Source organism: Neopsephotus bourkii, unplaced genomic scaffold, assembly GCF_033783945.1.
Source record: "Neopsephotus bourkii isolate Nb327-2 ecotype Australia unplaced genomic scaffold, CSIRO-AGI_Nbou_v1 NB_1075, whole genome shotgun sequence".
In the NCBI taxonomy this organism is placed as follows: domain Eukaryota; kingdom Metazoa; phylum Chordata; class Aves; order Psittaciformes; family Psittacidae; genus Neopsephotus; species Neopsephotus bourkii.
In genome coordinates, this window is record NW_026901563.1 from 346,878 (window position 1) to 371,239 (window position 24,362).

The window sequence follows — 24,362 nt, forward strand, 5'->3', positions numbered from 1 at the left end:
GTCGCTGCCCTCTCAAAGGCTTTTTCAAGTCAAGGGGCAGGGGAGTGGTCACCGTTCGCTGTGGGAACGCCCCCCGCCACGTCAGCCGCTCTTTCGCAAGGGCTGCTGGAACTTCGGGAATCCGGAAGTGTTGGCTAATGTGGGGAATCGCGGTGGCTCTGCTCTATCCCCTCTGATTTTCCTGATCTCGGTAGAAGCTTGCGGTCGCTGTAGCGTGCCGGCTGTGGCTCTAGCTAGGCTTAATTATCAATTTCTGTAAGGAAGAGATTTGAATGTTCCCATTTAACCATATCACTTGTTATTTCTATGTTTCTAAGCCCCTAGGCAAAAAAAAAGTCTCTCTTGTATGTGTTTCATCAAAGTTTGCTACCCTTCAATAGACCATAAAAGGCCAGGATGGACGAAGCCTTGGGTGATACGGGTTAGAGCGAGGTGTTCCTGCCCATGGCAGGGGGGGTTGGAACTTGATGATCTTAAGGTCCTTTCCAACCGTAATTATTCTATGATTCTATGATTCTATAAAAGTACTAAAGTCAATACTGTAATAACCTCCATTGCATGTGTGCTTTTGTAGTATGAAGGGAACTGCAGAACTGGGATTGCCCCATAATGCTGTCCTGAATTAGTCCTTAAAATTCTGCTTCAAATCATAACCAATCAATTAAGAGTTATTGTTTTTCTAAATTTGCATATGATCCATCGCAATAGCTATTTATTCCTTAAATGTAGGCATAAATTGGTTTTGATAGGGAAAACTCAAAACATGTACCTTTTCACTTAGCCTTAGTCTTTCTCTCCCTCTTACTTTTAAAGACCCCCACCTTGTCCCTCATCACAATAAAAAATTTACTCTTTTAAAAAGATTTCAAGATCTTCTGAGTGAGCTGTGTATTAGTACGACTCTGAAATGCAGAAAAGTCACGATGCCTCATTATGTTACTGTATTCTGAATCACAAGCCATGTTTCATAAAAGTTGAATAGAAACTGAGAAGGAAAAGCAAATTGTTTCATGAGAGGCATAAAATGCATTCATGTTGAAAATATACTAATTTTTTAAAAAAATCAAGTTCTGCTAGTAAGTCAGTCACAAATATTTTGGGTTTCACCTAGTTTTTTTTACTTTCCCTTCATTTCTCTCAAATCACAGGTCCCCGAGAGGAGAGATCTTCTGGAGGAGTCTTCACTGTCAGACAAAATAATTCCAGCAGAAGAGCACAGATTAATAATCAACAGCTACCTCTAAAAATGTACACTGACATAAACCAAAAAAATTACCATTTATGTACAAATATATGAAATAGTATCCATCAGCTTAGAAACTCTGGTATCTGTCTGTCACGTCCAGTAAACCTGATTGTCACTCTCCTCCACCTGGATGGAGGCAGGGCCCTTCTAATAGTAAGATTCTTCACTTACTTCTTATACAAAGGGATTAGAATTCCTTTTCATAGGAGTCAGAGTGAAATCAGCTCTTGCACTTCACGTGGGAAACTGCCCACCAGAGACTGGAGCAACAACTTTCTTGAGAGGATCCCCACTGACTGTTTTCATTTTCAATTCATACACCCACTCCTCCAGAACTGAGGTAGGTTTTCTATCCCACTTTCTCACGTCTTCTCCGTGATCCCACAGGTAAAACCATAGGGTGCCCCATGGCATGAACCTTCTGTATCTTCCGTCTTGAACAACAGGATGTCTTCTGTTAGTAGCGAGATGCAGGTCTGTATGTGCAGGCAACTGGATAGATCAGCTCTCAAATGCTGGAACTCCTCCAACAGTTTTTCCACAGCTGAAATGATGGAGGGAGAGAGAGATTGTCTTCAGACTCCCAGAGCTGATAAATTGCTTCATGCACTTGGTGCCATTTCGTCTGTCCAGCTTATTGTTGCCAAGAAATTTGCATATAATGATGTCACACTCTGTATAAATTTTTGCCTCACAGGTCATGTATATTTGACTTTATCTGGATCTAAGAGTTGTTGCTCAGTGTCTCACAATAAATCATCTCTAAGATGACTAACTCCCTCATGTACTGGAGGCCTTTCTCTATTGTGGTCCACTTGCCCCAGGTGATATATAGCATTTTCCTTAGGATAGCTTTCCTTCACAGCTGATAAAAGCCGCCTCCAAAGGCTGAGGATTAGTTTCTCTTTTGCAATCTACTTGTCAATATCCCTTCCCACGCAAGTCATCCCAGTTGCTTGGCATGCCTACCCTGTAATTTGAAACTGTTGTCCCCATTGTCCCAGCACTGGAGCATCCAGGTGACAATGTCCTCAGGTAAGCAGCTGCTGAAATATTTTTGCATATCCTGCAGCTCAGTCAAGGACAGGGACTGAGAATTTACTTCTTCTTCTGCCTCTTCCTCTGTTTCTTGTGATGGTTCCTCTGTTTCTGATGATGGCCTTTCTTCATTCTCCTTCCCTAAATGAGTTGGGTTTTGTTTCTATTTGTTCTTGTGTACAGAGGGAACTGACACCAACAGGGGTTGGTTTTCTGGTTCAGTTGTATCACCCATTGCTGGGGTTTGAGTGGTTTTCATGTTTGACAAGTCACAGTGCAGGCATTCCAATTAAAACAGCTGCAGTGCTTTTCAATGAAGTTCGAATAGCCACCATACTTGTTACTGGAGTTTGAGTAGCTGCAGTGCTTGTTATAGGGATTAAAATAACTGCAGTGCCTGTTGCCAGAGTTTGAGTATCTGTGGTACTGGTCATCAGAGTTTCATAGAATCACAAAATCACAGAATCATAGAACAGTTAGGGTAGGAGAGGACCTTAAGAACATCTGTGTTTCAGAATTTCTTTGGCAGAAATGGTTGCAACCAATGAAAACAGTGTTCTTAGGACCCTAGAGCAGAAACAGATAGAACCTGCACCATCACAGAGTAATCCACAAGGCACAATGTCATAGTGGGCTGCTGGGTAAGAAGGAGATAGCTGGAAACATTAGCAGTGTGGAAATTTATGGGTCTGAACTGCAGGCATGTGGATCAGCAGGAAACAGTCAAAAGTCTTGCAGAAAGAACAGGTGCTTTGTTTATCAAGCATTTCTAGAATAAAAGGCAAATAAGCAAAAAAGGTGGACATACTTCCATCCAGCTGTCAGAGTGCCTGAGGAAATTCTTATCTTTTCTGAGGGGGGTATATCAAAGGTAGGACTCTTTGTTGACCTCTCTTTCATTCAGCCCCCAAGGGAGCTGTGGTAAACCAGAGAGGATGGAAAGAAGATCCTTTGAAACCTTCCTTTTAGGAAACTAGGGAAACCAGTGTTTATCAGTTCTAAAAATAAAGAATATATCATCCTCATTACCAGAACACTAGGTTTCTTTTGGCAGCCTCAATTAGGTTGTTAATTTTTTTTTTTTTTCCCATTTTAATTTTACATTGAGCTTCATTTAAGGTAGCTATGGAATTAAACATAATATCTAAATTAAAAAGCATGAAAAGAAAATTTATTATCAACTCCCTAATAAACCTCTTTCTGAGCACCAGAAATTCCCTGTGTTTTTCCCAAATTTACTCACACTACAAATCTAGAATCTAGAAAGCTGGAATCTACATTTTTTTGCCTACTTGTGAGGCTCTAAAAAAGCAAGATCAATTAAGTCTTCTTCAGATATTTTTTCCCTCTAAAAATGTAAGTCTTAACACGATTTTGTTGCTGCAGTTAAGTTTTACTAAGCACAATATTTTGTCTGCTTATAGCACAATTTGATCTCTGTGGGACTAGAAATTGAAAGGCAGGAAAATATCTGCCTTTCCTTTATTCAGGAAAAAAAAAATTAAAGAAAGAAAAAGGCATAGATCATGCATTTTAGTTCTTTGTGTGATTTATACTATGTTTATACCTCCTCCTCTTTCTTTCTCTCTCTTAAAAATTACAATATTCTTTAGCTTTACTGCTAAAGAATTACTGGTAATTATCTCCCAAAAGTAAGTTTGTGGTGGGTATTATAATGACACAAATAAAAAGGTTTTAATTTCCAAAACCTATTAAAAAGCACTCTCTAAAATAAAGGAAAGGGATTTGAAGTTCAAATGAAAGACAATATCCGAATAAAACTAATCCCCAGGAGAATGCATGACACCTGCCAGAAACTGTAAAGGTTTTATAAATGTTGTCTTCTGCAAAGTCGACTGCAAACATCATAAGGTCTTTGGTAAATATGTCTACCAGCCTTTTTGTTTGAGAAGAAATATTGAGCTTCCTGACATTATGATTATAAAGTAGAGGAGATTATTTCAGTCTGTTTTTTTTTTTAGTATTTGATTAGTGGCCTCTCTCATTTTCCTTGTGATCAAGTTTCAAATCACACACAGAGTGAAGTGTTTGAAAAAAGTCTTTCTTAGCAATACAAGCCTGGCAAAACAATCTATTTAGAAGTTATTTATGACTAAACATACAAAAATGCTGAACCTGGAAAAAAAAATAATAAAAATTGTTTGCCCAATCCACAATATCAGAATGAGCAGGCAAAATTCTGTACTTCAGGAAAATAATGTTATTTTTTATAATGCATAATGCAAATGCTGATCTCTTTGACAGAGGCAAAATACATTTTGTTTGTCTGCAATTATCTACTGATAACTGTATCACATTTATTTTATCTGATGTTCATTTCAAGTATAAAGTTCATAATGTTTACTCACCAAAAAACTCCCATACAATAAATCCATAAATAGAATTCAGCAAAACGGCACAGACATCAAAATAAGCATAGCTAATAAATGTTCAGTGAGCTATATTAGATGTATGTTATGGTACATTTTCTTTGAGAATTTACACTTTGGGATTTTTGGCCCTACCTAGCCTTGCTATTGTCAGAAACCATCTGACTAGAAACATCAGGAGGGGGGAAACTAGGAATCCTTGCTGCAGACAAGACTTGCAGTTGCCTGCTGGCCTTGAGAATCAGGCTTAGACTGCAACTCTCCCAGACATGGCATACCAGCCATCTGAGGGTAGCTCCTTTACCTCCCATTTACTTACCTCAGATAGGAATTACATACAAGAGAAGAAAAATATTCTGTCACTATTCATCCTTTCCTCTGTCCTCACATTAAATTAAACAATCAAATAACAGAAACTCTGTGAAGTTATAGTCATTGTAAAATCTGAGGTCAGTCTCCTATACAAAGCTTATAACACCTTAAGCAACAAAACATAAAAAAACCCGAAACCCAAATGTATTGATTTTTTGTTAATTTTACAAAGTAAATGTGTTGTAAAGACTGTAAAATAAAAAGAGCCCTCTGAGAAAGAGCCATAGGAAGCTTGTTCAATAGATGTATGCTACACAGCAGAAACATACTGAATATAATGGCTTTAGAAGCACCTGACATGAATGTTTTTGAAGATATTCTTGAGATAGTTTCATTTCTACCTTTCACACACAACTTTCCTGAAGAAATAAAGAACTTGGTGAATCACTAATTTCCAAAAGGGAAAGCAGCCTGAGATTACCACATGGACATCAGCAAATCATATAAAAAGAAATCTATGTAGGAGATACACTGTCCTTGTTGCAGTGATAAAAACTCATATATAACATAACTGTAACTGCCTATAGATTTCTAAACATGCAGAGTTCACTGAAGTACTACAATACCAAAAACCTGTGCTGAGTTGCTACCACACATTATGAAGTATTTAGGAATTTGTACCTGTTGGTTAACACACTAGAGGTCTTCTGTTTGTGCTTTTCAGAGAAAAAGGTTTACCGCCCTGAAGCTGAAAATATTAGTAATTTCTATTCTGGATATCTGGGTTGCACCTGTTGGTTGCAATCTCCCCAGTGGGAGGTTTTCTTTTCTTTCCACAAAATGTAACTGGCATGATTATTTTCATAGAATCATAGAATAGTTATGGTTGAAAAGGACCTTAAGATTGTCTAGTTCCAAATCCCTGCCATGGGCAGGGACACCTCGCACAAGACCATGTGGCACAAAGCCCTGTCCAGCTTGGCCTTGAACACTGCCAGTTATGAAGCATTTACCAGCTATTTGGGCGACCTGTTCCAGTGCCTCACCACCCTCAGTGAAGAACTTCTTCCTTACATCTAACCTGAACTTTGCCTCTTTGAGTTTAATTCCATTAGCTCTTGTCCTATCACTACAGTCTCTGATGAAGAATCCTTCTCCAACATCCTTACAGGCCCCCCCCAGATACTGGAGGGCTGCTATGAGGTCTCCACTCAGCCTTCTCTTCTCCAGGCTGAACAGCAACAACTTTCTCAGCCTGTCTTCATATGAGAGTTGCTCCAGACCCCTTATTGTCTTCATGGCCCTCCTCTGGACTTGGTCGAACAGCCCCATGTCATTTTGATGTTGAGGACACCAGAACTGCACACAGTGCTCCAAGTGAGGTCCCACAAGAGCGGAGTAGAGGGGCAGAAACAGCTCCTTTGAGCTGGCCACGCTCCTTTGATGCAGCCCAGTACACAGTTGGCTTTCTGGGCTTCCTGTGAATGCTGCTAGCTCACTTTAAGTTTCCTTTTGACCAACACCCCCAAGTCCTTCTGCGCACGGCTGCTCTGAATCTCTTCTCAGCCCAACCCTTCACTGTGCCTGGAATTGCCCTGACCCAGGTGTAGGACCTTGCACTTCACTTTGTTGAACTTCATGAGGTTGGCGTCAGCCCACCTCTCAAGTGTGTGAATGTCCCTCTGGATGGCATCCCTTCCCTCCTTCCTGTTGACCAAACCAGCTTGGTGTCATTGGCAAATTTGCTGAGGGCTCACTCAATCCCACTGTCCATATCTCCAACAAAGCTGCTAAACAGGATCAGTCCCAATATCGACCCCTGAGGGACACCACTCATTTACCTGTTCCCAGCTGGACATTGAGCCACTGACTGCAAGTCTTTGTGCGTGTCCACCCAGCCAATTCTTTATCCACTGGCTGGCCCGTCCATCAAATTCATGCCTTTCTCTGTTGGTGGGAATGAGGTCAAGGATGGCACCTCTCCTTGTCAGCTCCTCTATCACTTGCAAGAGAAATTTGTCTTCCACACAGTTGAGGAACCTCTTGGATTGCTTCTGCTGGGCTGTACCACCCCTCTAACTGATATCAAGGTGCTTGAATTCTCTCATGAAGACCAGGGACTGCAAGCCTGAGTCTGCTCCTATCTGCCTGTAGAGGGCTTCATTCACACAGTCCTGATTGGGTGTCCTGTAGCAGACCCTGCAGTCCTCTATTTTATATTTGTTTTAGTTGTTTTCTGCTATTAAAAAAAAAAACCAAGTGAGGCTATCTGATAGGGTCATATAGGGCAATCACATTTGGAGTTTGTCTCTGAAAGACTAAAAAATCCTTAGTTTTGCTTTTATATTAAGCAGAAGTTTTTTTTGTATTGGAGTAAGTAAAAGGAAACATTGCTGATTTTTCAGGACTTCCCTGGTGTAATAGAAATAATGGGCTTTTGGGGCTTCTAGTCACTTCTGAATAATCAAGAAAAAAAAAAGAAGTGATTCATAGGCAAAAAGGTAGATGTAGACCTTTTTGGGGCTGAGGATTTTTTACCTACTATAATTTGATCCATATGTTGCGCAATTGTTTTATGAGACTTAAAGTTGTCTTCAGTTTATACCTATATAATTTTTTTCTTTCTGTGATATTTAGGTAGAATGTAGATGCATTTTACTAAATAGCTCACAGTTTTTAGCACATTTAAGTCTAAACTGTTCTCTGATCTCATTAATTTTTATTTAGAAATAATTTTACATCTTTTTACTAATTTGGCTGCAATAAATGAAAAGGAATAGAATGTTATCAAACTCTGTTTAATTAAGGAACACATAATATTAAAGCAATAAAATAGTCCAGAAATTTATTAATAGAATACTGGAAAATGTTCTGGTGTATGCAGTGAGAACACAACTGAAAGATATTTCAGACACCAAACAGCCCCAAAGGTCCCTGAAATTTTCCATTTCATTGCTGAAAAAGTACATACACTGGACCTCTAATTAGAACTGAACAGCTGAAGTACAGATTTGAAAGAATGTTGCTGGAAATTATATGAACATGATGATCTCGACTCACACTGACAATGAAAAAAATAGGGTTTTATGTATATATACGTTAAAGCACTTCAAAGCTTAAAGAAAGCAATTTTTTAGCTTGTTAAAGTACAGATGCTGAAGAATGATGACATAATTACTGCTTTCATAAGCTTTAGTTAATAACAATTATAGCAGAATCTGATCAACACTTTTTTGGTGAGCAATACAGGTTTGGTTACAATAGTTCATTTTGAAAGATCATGTTTTCATTTGATTGCTTCAGTACAGTGAGCAATTAAGTATTTCTAAGTTCATTTTTATAAGAACCATTTGGGGGGGCTAATATTTCAAGTTTATTTTCTTCATTTCTTTATTTCATTAATTTCCTTTATGCTTATTTTGAACTAAAAATTTTTTCTAAATATCTATCTGAAATTCAGCTACATTATTCTTTTTCTTTGCAACAGGCAGTTCATCTGCAAATATTACTTACACCATACAATTTTATACATATAGTTGTTTAAATTTGATTTAACTACATTTCTGCATAATAGTAGTTGTAATAACAACTTTAACCTTTATTTAAAAATAAGGAACATAATTATTCTCCCTTACAGCTACACTTCCTTGCTAAATGTTCAGAAGAAAACCAGATGAAGATGCTTTCTAATCCAACATTTCTGACTTTGAAGATTATATAATTATATCATAAGAATAATAAAGCTGAAAGGGAGAACTTTCTGTTCTTCTGCATACAATACAGTTCTAGGAATCTTTTAGTCCCAATATTTTTAGAGATCTAGATTGGTTTATTATAAGAAAGAATATCTTTTATGTTCTGATGTTTAATTGACTTCAGAGAATGGCATGATTATATGAAAAGAAAATAAAGCTGAAAGGGTGAATTTTCTGTTCTTTTTCTTTTTCACACAGTACATTTCTAGGAATATTTTAGTCCTAATATTTTTAGAGATCTAGATTGGTTTATTATAAAAAGGGATATCTTTTATCATTATCATAGAATCATAGAATAGTTAGGGTTGGAAAGGACCTTAAGTTCATCAAGTTCCAACCCCCCTGCCATGGGCAGGGACACCTCGCTCTAAACCATAACACCCAAGGCCTCGTCCAACCTGGCCTTGAACACTGCCAGGGGTGGAGCATTCACAACCTCCATGGGCAACCTATTCCAGTGCCTCACCACCCTAACAGGAAAGAATTTCCTCCTTATATCCAATCTAAACTTCCCCTGTTTAAGTTTTAACCCATTACCCCTTGTCCTATCACTATAGTCCCTAATGAAGAGTCCCTCCCCAGCATCCCTATAGGCCCCCTTCAGATACTGGAAGGCTGCTATGAGGTCTCCACGCAGCCTTCTCTTCTCCAGGCTGAACAGTCCCAACTTTCTCAGCCGATCATCATAAGAGGCATAAGCTTTTGAACAGACCAACAATTTGAGTGTTCAATGTCCAGAGACTTCAAAACCTGAGGCCATTTATAACAATAAACAAAATAATTTTAAAATTAAAAAATATGCCTAGTTCCAGACATTATTGTTTAGAAATTTTTCGAAGATATACATTGTGTTTATGATGGGGGGGGCGGGGGGGAATAGATGACCTTTAAGGTCCCTTCCAACCTAAAACTTTGTATGATTCCATGATTATATAAAGAAAACATCCAAAGTTGGTGTTAAACATTCATCATGTGACAGGACAGAGCAAGATCAGTTAAGAATTAAATTTCAGCTCTCCATTTTTATTTCTCCCTAAAAATACATGGTTTGGCTTTTGAAGGGAAGTTTGGCTTTTGTTCTCCCCTATTCTAAAGTTGTTCTTTTTTTTTTTAAGCACCCTTATAAAGTTTAAAGACTTTAATTAAAAACATTTGTTTTTGTTAAGGCTGCTTGCATCTGAGTACAGTCCAGGATTAACTTGATAAACTACAGTTTTGCAAAGATTAACATACGACTTCTGTTGTCATATTGTTAGCTTAATTCTGTAATCTGAACTTCGTGTGAAAACATGTTTATTATAGTGACACCTCTTCTGGCATGAAATAGTAACCTGCAAATTAGTGAACCTCTTTTTTATCTGCCAATAGTAGTAGACATGATGCTTAGGGACATGGTTTATTGATGAACTTGGCAATGTTAGGTTAATGACTTAAATGTTAGGTTAATCAGACTTAATGACTGCAAGGGTCTTTTCCAGCCTAAATGAATCTATGATTCTAGTCTATGATTCTACAAACACAACTGTAGCACATTTATGAATGGGTAGAAGTTACTAGTGTATAAGTATTGTACTGTATTTTGGATCAAAATACCAATTTTAGGACATAACACTCACTTTTTCTGTTCACCATCCTTTTTTTCCTCCTAGTTGGTCATAAATGTCTGTGTTATGTGCAACTGCATGAAGTAAACAGCATCTGTACAGCCTTCTGTACGAAAATAACTCCATTTAGGAAAAGATCAGTTATGCCACTATCATTTAATTACATGGTTCAGACTTTGCTTATGAATGATCTCATGGTTGCAACGTAAAAGTTATAAGGAAAGAAAACTACATGTTCCCTTCTTGGCTTTCTTCCTCCCATTAAAACTTTATCTTTCGCAGTCTACTGAAAATATATTGAGGCATTATTAGGATACAACTGTGAATAGTAAAGAATAGCTTTAAAAGTAAAAGACATTCCTGATCTGAGTATGATGCCAATTTCTCAGTAGGCTGTAAGAAAAGAAGTGTAGCTCCAAAACTGAAGGGTTTATGTCTCATGACTCTTAGAGTGCCCTGCAAATATAAGTGGAAGTATAGTGTATTCTCACAAAACATAGGAAAGGAAGGGAAAAATGAAACTCATTAATTGAAGTAATAAAGATTTATGTTCAAGCAGTGAGGTGATGAAAATTAATACTACTCTGCTGAATGGGAAGGAACTGTGACAATTGAAATGAATTGAAGGTATACCTCAAGTGACTTCAGTGGCTGTAGGAGATTGCTTTTATGTTTGGGGAAAAGAAAATTGAAAGATTCTCCTAGGAGCCAGGCACAGATGATCTGCTTCCAGTATTGCTCCTACCTTTGACCCATTGGACCTTTCTTTTTCTGTGCAGAAACAAGACCCATTTTCCTGGCTAAAGAACTTCTGTTTCTTTAGGGACAGGGGTTAGGCTTTGGTCTAAAATCCAAGTTCTAAACTCATTAAATCAAAGGTAAAATTAAACATTCCAAGTGTGCTCATGATCTCTGTTATAAATGCAGGATTAGAGTAACTTTACTTTTTCCACTCAAGCACACTTTGCTGTATCTTTATCAAATAGAAATAAGGATTAGCAATCAGCACTGTAATGTAACACCATACCACGTGGAAAGCAATATTACATTGCACTAATTTTGATGTTAAAAAAGCAGGACAACTTTCTGACTCAGCAGAGACCTGACATAGCAAAGACTTTGCTGTTAACCATTCCCTCAACACCAAGTAGTTATCAGATACTGTTAATTTCTGCTCAAGTTATGTCAGTATATCAGTACAATTTAAAACTCATGCTACTGGGATAATGCAAAACAATACAAAATATGAACATGAAAAAGGCTTCAGTCTTAAAGTTCATTAAATATGCTATGTGAGAGACAGGAATTGTAAATTATTCTTATATACATATTTTTTATAATTAAAAAACAAATTTCCAAGTGCTACAGAGAAGACAGATATTTCAGGCGTAGAGAAAAGAGAAAGCCCAGTGATAAACAGGAAGCTAAACACACCAAAAACATTTTCCGTATGTTCTTTACATATGAGATGTACAGAAATGAAAAGACACTGATAAGTGTTTTTAATCACTTTCTTTTTTTCTTTGTTTATTTTGTAGAAGTAGCTCATCTTCATTTGGGTTTCTTTTCTAGAGGAAAGTTACTTGAAGAAACAGTATCAGCTAGGATTAAGATGTTTCTCTATTCGTAGAAATTTAGGGGACAAAACAGCTTAAATATTTTATACTAATTTACTAAAACTGTTAATCTTTAAATTCAATGTATTCAAAAGGATGTTACTTAGGCAAAGCTCCTGTTAAAATCAAGGCCAAGTCTGAGTAACTGTGTAGAACTTGATAAATAGGACTCAGTGGAAGTCGCTTGATATTTTTTTAATTCATGGATTATTGATGCATTTCACTGAAACTCAAGATAAATTATCCAGTAGTTATTAGTATAATGAAAAAAAAATTAAGAGCAAAGAATTTTTTAACTTACTCTTCTCCAAGGCACATCCTGTTGTTATGTCTCAGGATAGAGATCTGAAAAAAAAAAAAAAAACAGAAAAGCTTGTGATATTACTGGCATTAAGAGCCATTGTTAAATAACACACATCTATGTTACACAGATTTATGTTTGCTGATAGGAACAGTCAGAAGGAATTAGGATTCATAAATATTGCAGTACCTGATACATAACTTAAAAGAATAATTAGTAACAAAAGTGGAAATGCATCTCTGCAATTCTTTCTTTCCTTTTTTAAAACACATCTGACACTTCTGAACTGCCTTAGAAGTCTTATGAATTTCAGATCACATCAGAGAACATTTTTAGCTACAATTTTCATAATTGAATGTGCAAATGATGTCACAAGTGAAAGTTTAAACTGCTGAAAAAGTCAGTATTTGTACTATGGGTCACCATTTCCAAATACATACTTTGTAATCCTTGAAACATATTTTTCAGCTTCGCATCAGTTCACAGATTTTAATGACATACAAAGACCAACTCAAATATAAACTTTATAATGCAAAGCACTTGAATGCACAGTTTGCAAGTCTGCATAGAACATTCTATTAAACATTATAAATTGTCTTAGGGCTTGTACTTATTTTTGCAAAAGTTGGACTCAAGTAATAATAATTAGAGAATAATAACTAGTAGACTATCAACATTAATCTCAGCATTTCTGCATCTGAGTCCTTGATATTGCAAAAAAACTAATCATAGGCAAAATATCAATATGCCATTTCATAACTCTGAAATATTTCATAATAAATGATGAAAGCTTAATCAGATTGATTTGGGAATTGACACTTTATTCACAAGTGATTTGACCACATGTAATAATATTTCTAATGTGCAAAACTTATGATCTTCATGCATTGAAGAAGGAAATGTTCAAAAGCTCTATTCCTCAGCTTCCCTCACCCCTTTTTCTGTCAGTTTCATGGAACCCTAGCATGAAACCTATATTCCCAAAAATATTTAAAATGCTTCTATTCAGAGAAACTTAAGCTTGTTATAAGTCTGACGTTTTAAGGGCTGCAAGATATAAGAATAACAACAGATAATATTAAGAGATTGAAATCTACCATATCACTGCATAAAGATTTGGGTTTAGTCCTACAGAAACTAGAAATGCTCAAACAGGAGGTTAATTGTTTTCACATTTTGCGAGGATAGATGAAGAAACATATCTTAAGCAATTTGACTCCATAAATAATGAACACTTGAAACTGATCTAGGATCAAGATTTTCAAGCACATTATTGTGAATATGGACAAGTGGGCAGAAAGCAGATAAAATTAAAAATTGCAATCAGGATTTACATCAGAAATAACGTACTGTCAGTTCATGACATGAATGACTACATGGCTTATTACTGCTCTATACATGCAGATGTTGGCCTAAACATTCCCTCTGCCACCCCAGAAAAGAAAAAAAATCACACACACACAACCCCCTCTCCCAGAAAAAACCCCAAAACACCACAGGTAAGTAAACAAACAAACCCCCCTCCAGATCTAACAAAATGATCAGAATTCATAAACTTATTTCAGTCTGTGCTTTGAATTCTATTACTTCAGAAGCTGAATTACAGTCCTGTGAGCTATTCACAACTTTCAAACTTTGCAAGGTTAAACTTGTAATTAGCAGTGACCTTAATGTAAATTATTACTTCCTCCTTTTGAAGGTAATGGAATATTCTAGACACTCTAAAAGCCTTCTATAGCTCACCTTTAAGAGCAGTGAATGATCTTGCCTCTTGTCAGATTTGTTGAAATTATTGAAGTGGGGTTTACTGATCAATAATTATATGGAGAAAAGAGTACATCATATTCTACAAGAATTCCTTAACTGAGTTTAGAAGAGGGGGAATATCTTTGAAGTTAAAGGAAAAGCTACTGAATTCCTTATATTCAATAACACATGCATGTCTTTAAAGTTAAGAATCTGTAAGGAAAGTGCATAGGACTGTTTCAAGTGTCTAATTGCAGTATCACAGTATCACAGTATGCTAGAGATTGGAAGGGACCTCAAAAGATCATCTAGTCCAATCCCCCTGCCGGAGCAGGAACACCTAGATAAGGTTACACAGGAACGTGTCCAGGCGGGTTTTGAATATCTCCAGAGAAGGAGACTCCACAACCTCCCTGGGCAGCCTGTTCCAGTGTTCTGTCACCCTCACTGAGAAGAATCTTAAAAAAAAAAAAAAAAAAGGCAGAATCTTCTTTCACATGGCAGATAGGATGTCTGTCAGGATGCCATTCTAAGGATACTAGATATGCAAAAGGGCACTGAGCACATATTTTTGGATGTAAGCAAAGCAGGCATGTCCTGGGATGGCACCTCATTAAGGGGATGTCTGTTTGGTAATTAAGTGACATGTTTCCTTGTGAAACAGTTCCTCCCTTCCTAACACATTCTTCAAAATACCAGCTTTTCTATTGTGTTCCTTTATCATTTAAAATCAGAGGGTTTGGACAATAACCTTTTCAGATAACTTAGTAATTCGATTCTAATAATAGCCCAACCTCCCCTCTTGACATCAGTTTTCCCAGACCTGAAGATGGATTGTGTTTTACTTGAAGGACTAATGTTTACAAGAATTCCAGAAATAGTTAGTGTCAGAAAGAGTAACAGGAGCTAAAAAACAAGCAAGCAAACAAACAAACAAACAAACAAAAAAAACCAAAAACAAAAACAAAACACAAAAAAACTAAAGAAGAACTATGTACTGAATCTACACAGAGATCACAGATGTGTTTTGAGCTTTTATTGAACATTTAAGAAAACAAACAGGTTTCTTGGCAGTAACTGAGTGACTTGTGTGGTCACTTTTGGCCAGTGTGAATTAATTACTTCTTACTTTATTACATTAGTATCAGTTGAAAACAAGGTCACTGAAGTTGATATGTTACAATGATGAAAGTAAGCACAGAAATCACAAGATTTTACCTGAAACGGTAAAGTGACTTGGTTCACACATGAAAGTCCAAAAGATATGTTAAGACAAACATATCTGAGCAAAGAAATAATTTTTTTTAATGAATATAGTCTCTACCAAGGAGCAAAAATAGCTTAACCTTTTACAGTGTTTTAAAATGGTTTATAGTAACCTCTGATGAATTTCATCCTCACTTCCTTGATTTCTAGGGAGCTTTGTGAATGAAGGCTGAGAGGGGCTGTCCACCTACTTCACACCTGAACAAAAAGTAATCCTCCCACCCACTTCATCTGATCAAGCCTTAAACTCTGATTAAGACACCTCATACTCCTGCTGCTTTTGTGATGTGTGGAACCAGAAAAAGTGACACAGTACCTTTCTTCTTCAAAGAACTCTTGATATTTTGGCTGATCAGTGTATCTGTGTTAAGAAAAAGTTTCTTTGAGTAGGATACTTGTCATGCTCTGAACTCCAAGGTCTGTTTCTTAGTCATAGTATGGATATGAGTATGTGTATGTATGATATGTATATCACGTAGAAAAGGAAAAAGCTATTATGGAAAATATGTTCGCTGTACCCAGACATAGTTTAGTCTGTTTGTCTTATGCCTCTTCTTGAACGTATTGTTAAAGATGTTCAAGCTCTAAGATTTTTAAAGATATTTCAGGATGTTAAAGTTAGAGGTAGATTTGCCAAAACTCTTAATCATCTAACTCTTATCGATGTGATTTCTAAAAGCAACTTTGTTCTTACATGTTCAGGTGCTTTTCCAAGCACGCTAATTCCTGTAAAAGCACAGTCTGCAAGCCTCTCCTCAGAGTTCAAAATTAAAGAGGTGTTGCCATGACTAGACAGATGTTAACAACATCAACAGCTAATCTGAGATTTATTATGAAGGCATCTTAATCAAGAGCATCTGATCCTTCTTTTGGGACTAAAACTGATGGGACGCTTATGGTATCAGCTATTGCAGCTCTGATGATGTGTGTGTGCATATTACTTCCATGGATATAAAGCCACTGAGTAAACATTACGTTTATTTGTGGAATGGTATTTCTTAATAAAGTTGCAGCTGGAGACCTTTAAGCTAGATATGACTGTTGCATGCTTATTTGTGCCATCTGTGAAGAGTAAGTCAGTAATACAAAATATTTGCTATCTGAGAAAACAGCACCAAAATGAAGAGAAAAAAATAATTAATCTCCATCAGACTTAATCCTCTCTCAGTTACTGCCAAAAGACTTAAAGTATTTACCCCTTAATGTATGAGTGTTTGCCTCATATTGCTTTATTAGAAATTTAAAGCTAAGAAAATGTGTGACATTTCATTTTGGTTATTACTTTCAAGAATTTTCTTTGCAAAGGCTAGCTGCAGAATAACTAGTTCCTTGCAATGGCTTCTCAGTCACAGGTGAATACATACAAAGGAAAAGCAAGAGGATTCAGAATAGGGGTAGTAAATTAAAGAGCTATTTTGTGGCCCAAAATCTTTTCATAAAGGGAGAATGAAGTGGCATCAACCAATAAACCACACAGCTTGTAAACACCTATATAGTGAAAATAAAGACAAGCATTCTCTAAGACATGAGTCTGCAAACACATTATTAATTCACAACACTTAAAAAAAAAAAAAAAGAAGAAGAGGAAAAGATATATTTAAAATGGTGTCCTGGGATAACATTCAGAAATCCTCACTGCATCATGGTTAATTTCATATCTCGGCAAACGACTTTCCTTATATGACACAATACACCAAAGAGCAGAATTTGATTTCTTAAACACTGGCTATCAGGATGTAGAATTAGGACCGAAATGAATCACTTCTAGTCAAACATGAATGTCTAAAATCCTCTTCATATGTTACCACTAACTGATAATTTTACACATTAACAGATCTTTGAAAGTGCAGAAGACACATGATTTTTTTCCTCCTACTTAACTTCCTATTAGCAATCAAAAATATTTTACATGTAATCAGATGTATTACAACTTAGTTTTTTATTACACTAAGAAAGTCAGATAAAATTCTGGTATTAACATTTTTTACCCATGTGAAAAGAGGAAAACCCTGTGAAGTATTGGCAATACACTGACTTGAGTTTCTAGGCTCAGAAAATAGCCATGAGACCTAGAAGTTATATGGCTGTTTTGTAGCGTAAAATAAGCAACATAAGTTTCATTCAGTAACTTTGTTTTCTGACAGTCTTGAATTTAACCCCAAGGACTGTTTTAATTCCTTATCTTCTACTTCAGCAACATTGAACAATTAATTGCTCATTGTTTAATTCCAACATTTTCCATTATTGTTAGCTCCATAGGAAAGTAATTACTATTTTATTTCACTAGCTTTATTAGTCGGATTTTCAGAAATTTAATCTTGTTTTGCTGTTTCAGCATAAATTTCAACTCATAGGCTGCAAATGTGGTAGTCCAGAGGTGAGTAAGCTTGCTGGAGCATGCAGATTGGGCCCAAATCACTGAGGTTATTTACTTGTAGTTCATGAAGAGCTTCTTAACTACGAAGAGTCAGAAAATTTAAACAACAGTGAATGTTTCCAATCCAAAGCACATATTCTTAAAGAAAACGTAAAATTTTCTGCATGCATTTTCTGCATGCATTCTGCATTTTCAAGCATAGCTCATGCTATAATTGACTCCTGCCCTTTTAACTATTATAGAAAGGTATTCTTAAGCATTATACTGTTAATGACCTAATAAATACAATAGTTATTCATCATATACAACATGACATCATGCTTCTCAGCGCACATTTTAAATATTATTCTGTAAAAATCTCTGCAGTATCCTGCTATGCCAAAGAAAGTAGTTATATTAATGTGCAATGACAGCAGTGTCAGAATTATGCCCAGACTGATTCATGTTAGTTCATAAAAGAGTATCCGAACCTCTGATAGGGGTAGGGGGTCAGAATCTGTGTAAGTGGCCTGTATTAGTTCTGGCAGTTGAATTGCACCTGGGAGTGATAAAATTGTAATTGTACTATATTATCAGCGTGCAACACTGACATTAATGTGTCACGCCACTATACCATTACATGGATCGAAAGCTAACATTTGTCTTTGATTTCTTTTTAAGCTTTACTAGAGAATATGTTTTCAGTGCAAGATGCAACACAGAATACTAAAGGAGGAATATTTCTACAGATACACTAAAAACTACTAGTCTGCTTTACTGTTTTTGCCCTACTAGGTTTATTTTATGTTCTTCCTTAATGTAAAGCTGCTGTATAGTTGTCTCAACAGCAGCTTGTGTGCAATGCCCAGAGAGCACCCTTCATCCACTAGACAAAATTCAAGCTATGTGATTTTTCCTCTGTTTTTCAGCATGGTAAATTTATCACTAACTACTGCTACACTGACTTGGCCATCTTCAAGGATCACTTCAGACTTTAAAGCACATCTGTTTTCAGGTCTGGATCTCAGGTCATCAGATGTCTTCAAGCAGACCTGCACAACACACTTTCAGCATAGGACTAGCATCAATATTCCCAGGTACTACATGTTATCTCAGCTTGTCTATTTCACTTTTAATTTTTCTGGAAGCTGTCACCAGTAAATAGTCAACCCTACTTAAGGGAAGATCATTTATTAGTACTAAAACTTAAAAAAAAATAAAAAATATTACAATGACCAGTGTGTAAAACAGTCCAGTGTGTAAACAGTCTCATCTTCCCTTAAGTCTTACATTTTCCATACGTTTAAAGATATTCCAGCTACTTCAAACATTTCTGTTAGGCATGTTCTTGTGCTTACATCTGTAAGAGCCTGGAAATTGATCTTGTCTCAAACACTGATTATACTTCATAGTGTAAGAGTCAGAGAACTGAGTTAAACTGAACTTGTCTCAGATACCATTTGCATTCAACCATGGAAGGCCTTGCAAGAATTACTGCAAACAAAAGAAACAACAAAGATGTTAGCTTTTGATACTATGTAGTCAGCATCATTCTGACCCCCTAGTTCAAAGCTGATAAGTCTCCACAGAACTGTGAAAAATGCTGACTCAAAGGATGTGGCACAACATGAGGGACAATGACCACCTAGAAGACACTCACAGAACCCCAACTTTGGAACTGCATGTGTTCACTAAAACACATCCATCATTATCATAGTAATGCCTCACTATACTTCACATATAAATCATGAATAGTATCCCAAAGAACCTGAACTTTTATGTTCAGGCAGGGCTCAGGTCAGAGGGTGAGCTCCCACCACCAGCACCCTGGCTGAAGAGTACCAATGAAACTGGATCCACAGGTGGTAACTATCTGCTTTCAACTCTTCTAACCTCTCCCTCTCTTCTCTTCTCTTTCTCTCTCTTCCCCTGTATTGATCTCTCCAGGAATAAACACTTGAGTTTGTTAAAGAGTTTCAGCATCTGGCCTTGTTTGTACTTAATTCCAATCAGGCAACAAATATATTGACTCTGACCAGGTCTGAGTCACATATGTCTTCCAACCAAGTTGAGACATCATGTTGTTCTCTCAAAAGAAAAGCTCACTGCAACCCTTACTTTACCCTCCTCTGTCCCTTGTCTCCAGACAGTCTTCATCATTTAGTTTGCTGTCTCTCTCCAGCCTTTCAAGTTTAGTACAAAAGGTAAGTGAATATGCAGTATTTCAATCACTAAAAACATGTTTTGGGTATTTGTTGTTGTTGTTGTTGGGGGTTTTTTTGTAACTTTTTTTTGTAGTATGGCTTATTTAAACCTGCTTTTTTACCATTAAACTCGAATAACTTGACAGGATTGATCAACTAATACAGACTATTAATTTGTAACTCTCCTGGCAACATACAATACAATAAAAAGCTTTTCTGGCTTCACAGTTAACTTTTCTGATTCTAGTTTTTACATTATTTCCTCCTGAAGAAGTATTCCAGAGGCAGCAGTCTCAGTCCTCTAAAGGAAATGGAATTGTCTACCTCATATCTTAGCTGCAAATGCTTTCCAGCCTGCAGAATTGTAGATTGAAGATGATAATTTTTAAGGATTGATTTTTCTCAACCTGAATAGATCTTGACAAATGATTTATATTAGTGGCATAGGAAGCTAGTATTGTTTGACACAGCATATACGAAGGACAGGGAGGAACCTCTTGCAGCTGAAATAAAGGTAATTCTTTATGGTAATGAATTAAAAAAGGAAATCTGTTAAGAAACTTTTTTACTTGAAGGAGCATAAACTAAAGAACTGACAAAAAAACTTGCTTCAGCAAGAATGTTAATGGTCATGTGAGTAAATGTCAAGGGGAGAAAAACAGCTGCCAAAATACCCGAACACTACCACATAATGCCATCACGCTGCAAGGAGAGAGTATCTTCTTATCAGTGGTTGCTTTTAATTTTACATCATTCTGTGAAACCACGCTTTAAAAGATGTGTTTCTGAGACAACACATTGAGTTTGAGTTCAGGGTTTGTTCAAAACACAGATTACAAGGCACAGAATGACAACAGTGCTGAAGGAGCTAAGCCAGTGCACTTCCTGGTGAGTTAGCTTTATTCTGATACTCTAATGTAGTGGGTTTTCTTCCAAGGAAGATCTTCTTTTGGTTTGAAACAAATAAGTAGCGTTCTAATGATTTACACTTTAATGTCACAAATTCTAATGATTTACACATTAATGTAGGACAGTAACAGTCTCCTTTTCCCTCTCCCGCAACGTTAAAAGATGAGGAAAAGAAATGTATGTTAACCCCGTTAGTTTGGACACTTTCCAGTTTGGATAATTGCATTCTGTCTACTAACAATCCTCCTGCAGTTTCAATTAGATACAATGTTCTTTTTCACTGTCCTGAGCTCTTGTGCAGTATTGTTGTTCACTGTTTAACAGCTGCCACATTTCACTTGGGAGGTGCTTGCATTTTAGTATTTAATGAGATGAGCCTTACAACAGGGCTTTCAATTAGCTGCATTGTGACTTTTAAACTGCAATCTGCATCAGAAAAAATTGATGCTGCGAGAAGGTAGAATTTCTCAGAATAAATTAGGAAAGAGTCATATGTCCTGTATAATGCAAACATACAGAGTGATCCTGAAAATCATCATTTACATCCACTGAAATAAGCAGTAGGCTACCGGATTTCAATCACTCCACCTGCCTTCTTTGAGAACATAGAAAATTCTATTCTAGTTTATTCTATTCTATGTTATATTCTATAATCTATATATTGTATATTCTTCTTTTGTTGCATATAATGGTGCAAAGGAATGACCCTAACTCGTAGAAGGTCTCAGTAACTTTTGGAATAATGCTCAGAGCAAAGAACGGAAAAAGATATTCCTCTACATCATTTGTAAACATACTGAAAAAAAAAAAGTCAGTTATTATCCTCACTTGTAGTCCAGCTACAGGTATTTTCTCAGTGTGATGTTTGTGAATTTCACTGCTTAGTTCTCCACACTATATATGGGGCACCTAAGCAAGCATCAGAAATTTAAAGAATGAGATTTCAGTGTTAAGAATTCAAATTCTATCAGTGAAAACTGGTACAACACAGGTATATTAAAGGCCATGTGGCAAAAGACTGAGGTAGTCCCCACACTATATCTGATTCAAGGCTTTTAACTGAGTTTAACTCCTTATCACTCAACAATGAATGCCCATTAACAGCTGAGTCATATTGCATGCACTACTAAGAAGATTTTCCACTTCAGTTTCATCTGGAAGGTATTTAGTTTGCAGAACCAGGACACAAAGCGAACCAAAGGCTGGTCAGTAGAGGATGTCGGAAGATTTGCCCCAAAAGCCTGGTAAAACTTTAATGCTCATGTTACCACTGTGTTTGTAAAATACTATTGTAACCCAGTTTACCTGTAAATAAAAAGAAAGCCAACTTTACATTTGCAGATGATTTAAATAAGAATGAAAGACAAATGGACAAGATATTAATTCCAAGAACTCTTTGCTTGGAAAGCTCTGAAAAAGTATTAATACAATGCTAGTGCTTCTCAAGTTTTCAGGTATATACACTCTAAAAACATCTGCAGATAAAGCAAGCCATGAAAGTAACTGAGTTATTTATGAATCAACAGATGACATAATGTAGCAAATGCCTGTAACACAGAAAAATCTCAACAAATGGATTTTTAGAGAAACCTATGTGAATTTTGTAGAAAGATAAAGTGTGATTTTTCTTAAATCCAAATTATGTTGAAGGAAGAATGACTATTTATATTCAAATATCTTCTTAGTTTTAACCAGCTACATATCAATATGTTTCTTCAGTTTGGTTGATTCTTTTCCTTTTTTTACTTTTTAGCTATAGACAAAGGAATTATCAGAAAGTAGTAATAGAACCTATGTAAGCATGCAGTTACACAGATAGTCATTTCTTGGAGAAGTTTGAGATATCCACAATTTCTGAGTTTATCCATTCATATAGCCAGGTCTACCCTGGATCTTCAGTATGTAGGAAAATCACACAATCTTTACTAGTTGTACATCACCAACCATTATTGCTGAACGAAAACCTCTTCTAGCAAGGAATTAAATGTTCTGGTTTGGTTGGTCGGTTGTTTGTTTGTTTTTTTTTTTTCCAGACCAAGAAACTGACAAAATTGTATGTGATAAAGCAAAATACAGATCAGAGTAACAGCCTTTCCTGTATTCCTATGTGATACAAGTACTCTTACATAAAAAGTTTGTTTCTTAACATGCTCCATAAGGTTGAAATTTTCTTTCTTTTTACTAATCATTTCACCTTTCAACGAGCTTTGTTAGATCACTGAATCATGATGAACAATTCTTTATATAATAGGATACTCAGTTCACACTAATGAACTAACAAAATGTAATATGAAGTCATGACACATAATATTAGGGGCAGTCCTTTTGATGTGGGGAAAGAATTAATAATTAGACCAAGATTTTTTCTTTAATTAAAATATTATCACACTGATAATGCTGAAAGAAAAGCAGTTCTGAAGAATTTAGTGAAAAAAAGTATAAAGAAAAGAAGCTATCACACAATTTTTGTCCTGAAGGTGCCATATTTCATTACACAGTACTGAAAGCAACCAAGTGTGTTTTGCCATCCACATCTTAGGCGAAGGTAGTTATTATTCTGAGAGTTTCTCTCTTTCTCAGCCTCCTCCCCCTCCTTATTTTTTTAAAATGTGCTTACTCAAAAGGAAAATGAACCACAGTACTTTTCATCACAATGCATACATCAAAGATGTTGAAGGCAAATTACCATGGCTGGAGCCATAGGTTAGCTGCAAATCCATTAGTGATAAATAGAAAAACAACATTTAAAAAATAAATAATTCTGTGAATCTAGGCTATAGCTGAGTGATAAGTGTAGAAAAATCACAAAACATGACAATATCATTTGCATTAATACTGAATCAGAAAAGCTCCTTAAGGTGTCGTGAAGTCCAGTCAGTAACTCATAGCCACACAGTCACTCACTCACTCCCTCGCCTTCCTCCCAGAGGGAGTGGAGGAGAATCAAAAGAATGTAACTTCCATGGGTTGAGATATGAACAGCCCAGTAACTAAGGTATAAGACAAACCACTACTGCTGTCACCAATAATAATAATGATAAGGGAAATAACAAGGGAAGTGAATACAACTGCTCACCACCCCCTGACCAATACCCAGCCCAACTGATCAGTGATCTAGCCCTTCTGGGTAACTGCCCCCAGTTTATATAGTGGGCATGATGTGCTGTGGCATGGAATACCTCTTTGGTTAGTTTTGGCCAGGGACCCTGTCTCTGATTCCTCCTGGCTTCCCTTCCTCCCAGGCAGAGCATGAGACTCAGAAAGTCCTTGGTCAGAGTAAACATGACTGAGCAGCAACTAGAAACATCAGTGTTACCAGCTTTGTTCTCAGGCTGAAAGTCAAAACCAGCAGTGCATCAGCTACTAAGACTGAGAAAAATGACTGCTACTGCTGAACCCAGGACAAAAGGCCAAGTAATAGATGTGAAAATTATCCATAAGAAGACTGAAAATAAACTTTCAAAACCAATCATAATAATAATGTCAAAAATCCTTCAGTAATGTATATATTTACTTGCACTGTCTGAAAAAACACATTAATTTAAATAAAACATTCTTTTGCGTGGACAAATGGATGACAACTAGCAGAAGATTATAAAAAGAAAAAAAATAATTTAAA

General features: G+C 36.4%; 1 long non-coding RNA gene across 1 annotated transcript in view; it reads right to left on the bottom strand.

Moving 5' to 3' along the window:
* Positions 1 to 24,362, bottom strand: part of LOC133216948 (uncharacterized) — a 181,890-nt gene that overhangs the window by 94,376 nt on the left and 63,152 nt on the right. The window contains exon 2 of the long non-coding RNA XR_009726760.1: positions 12,263 to 12,306. This is a non-coding gene — a long non-coding RNA (uncharacterized LOC133216948). The remainder of the gene's footprint in view (positions 1 to 12,262; positions 12,307 to 24,362) is intronic.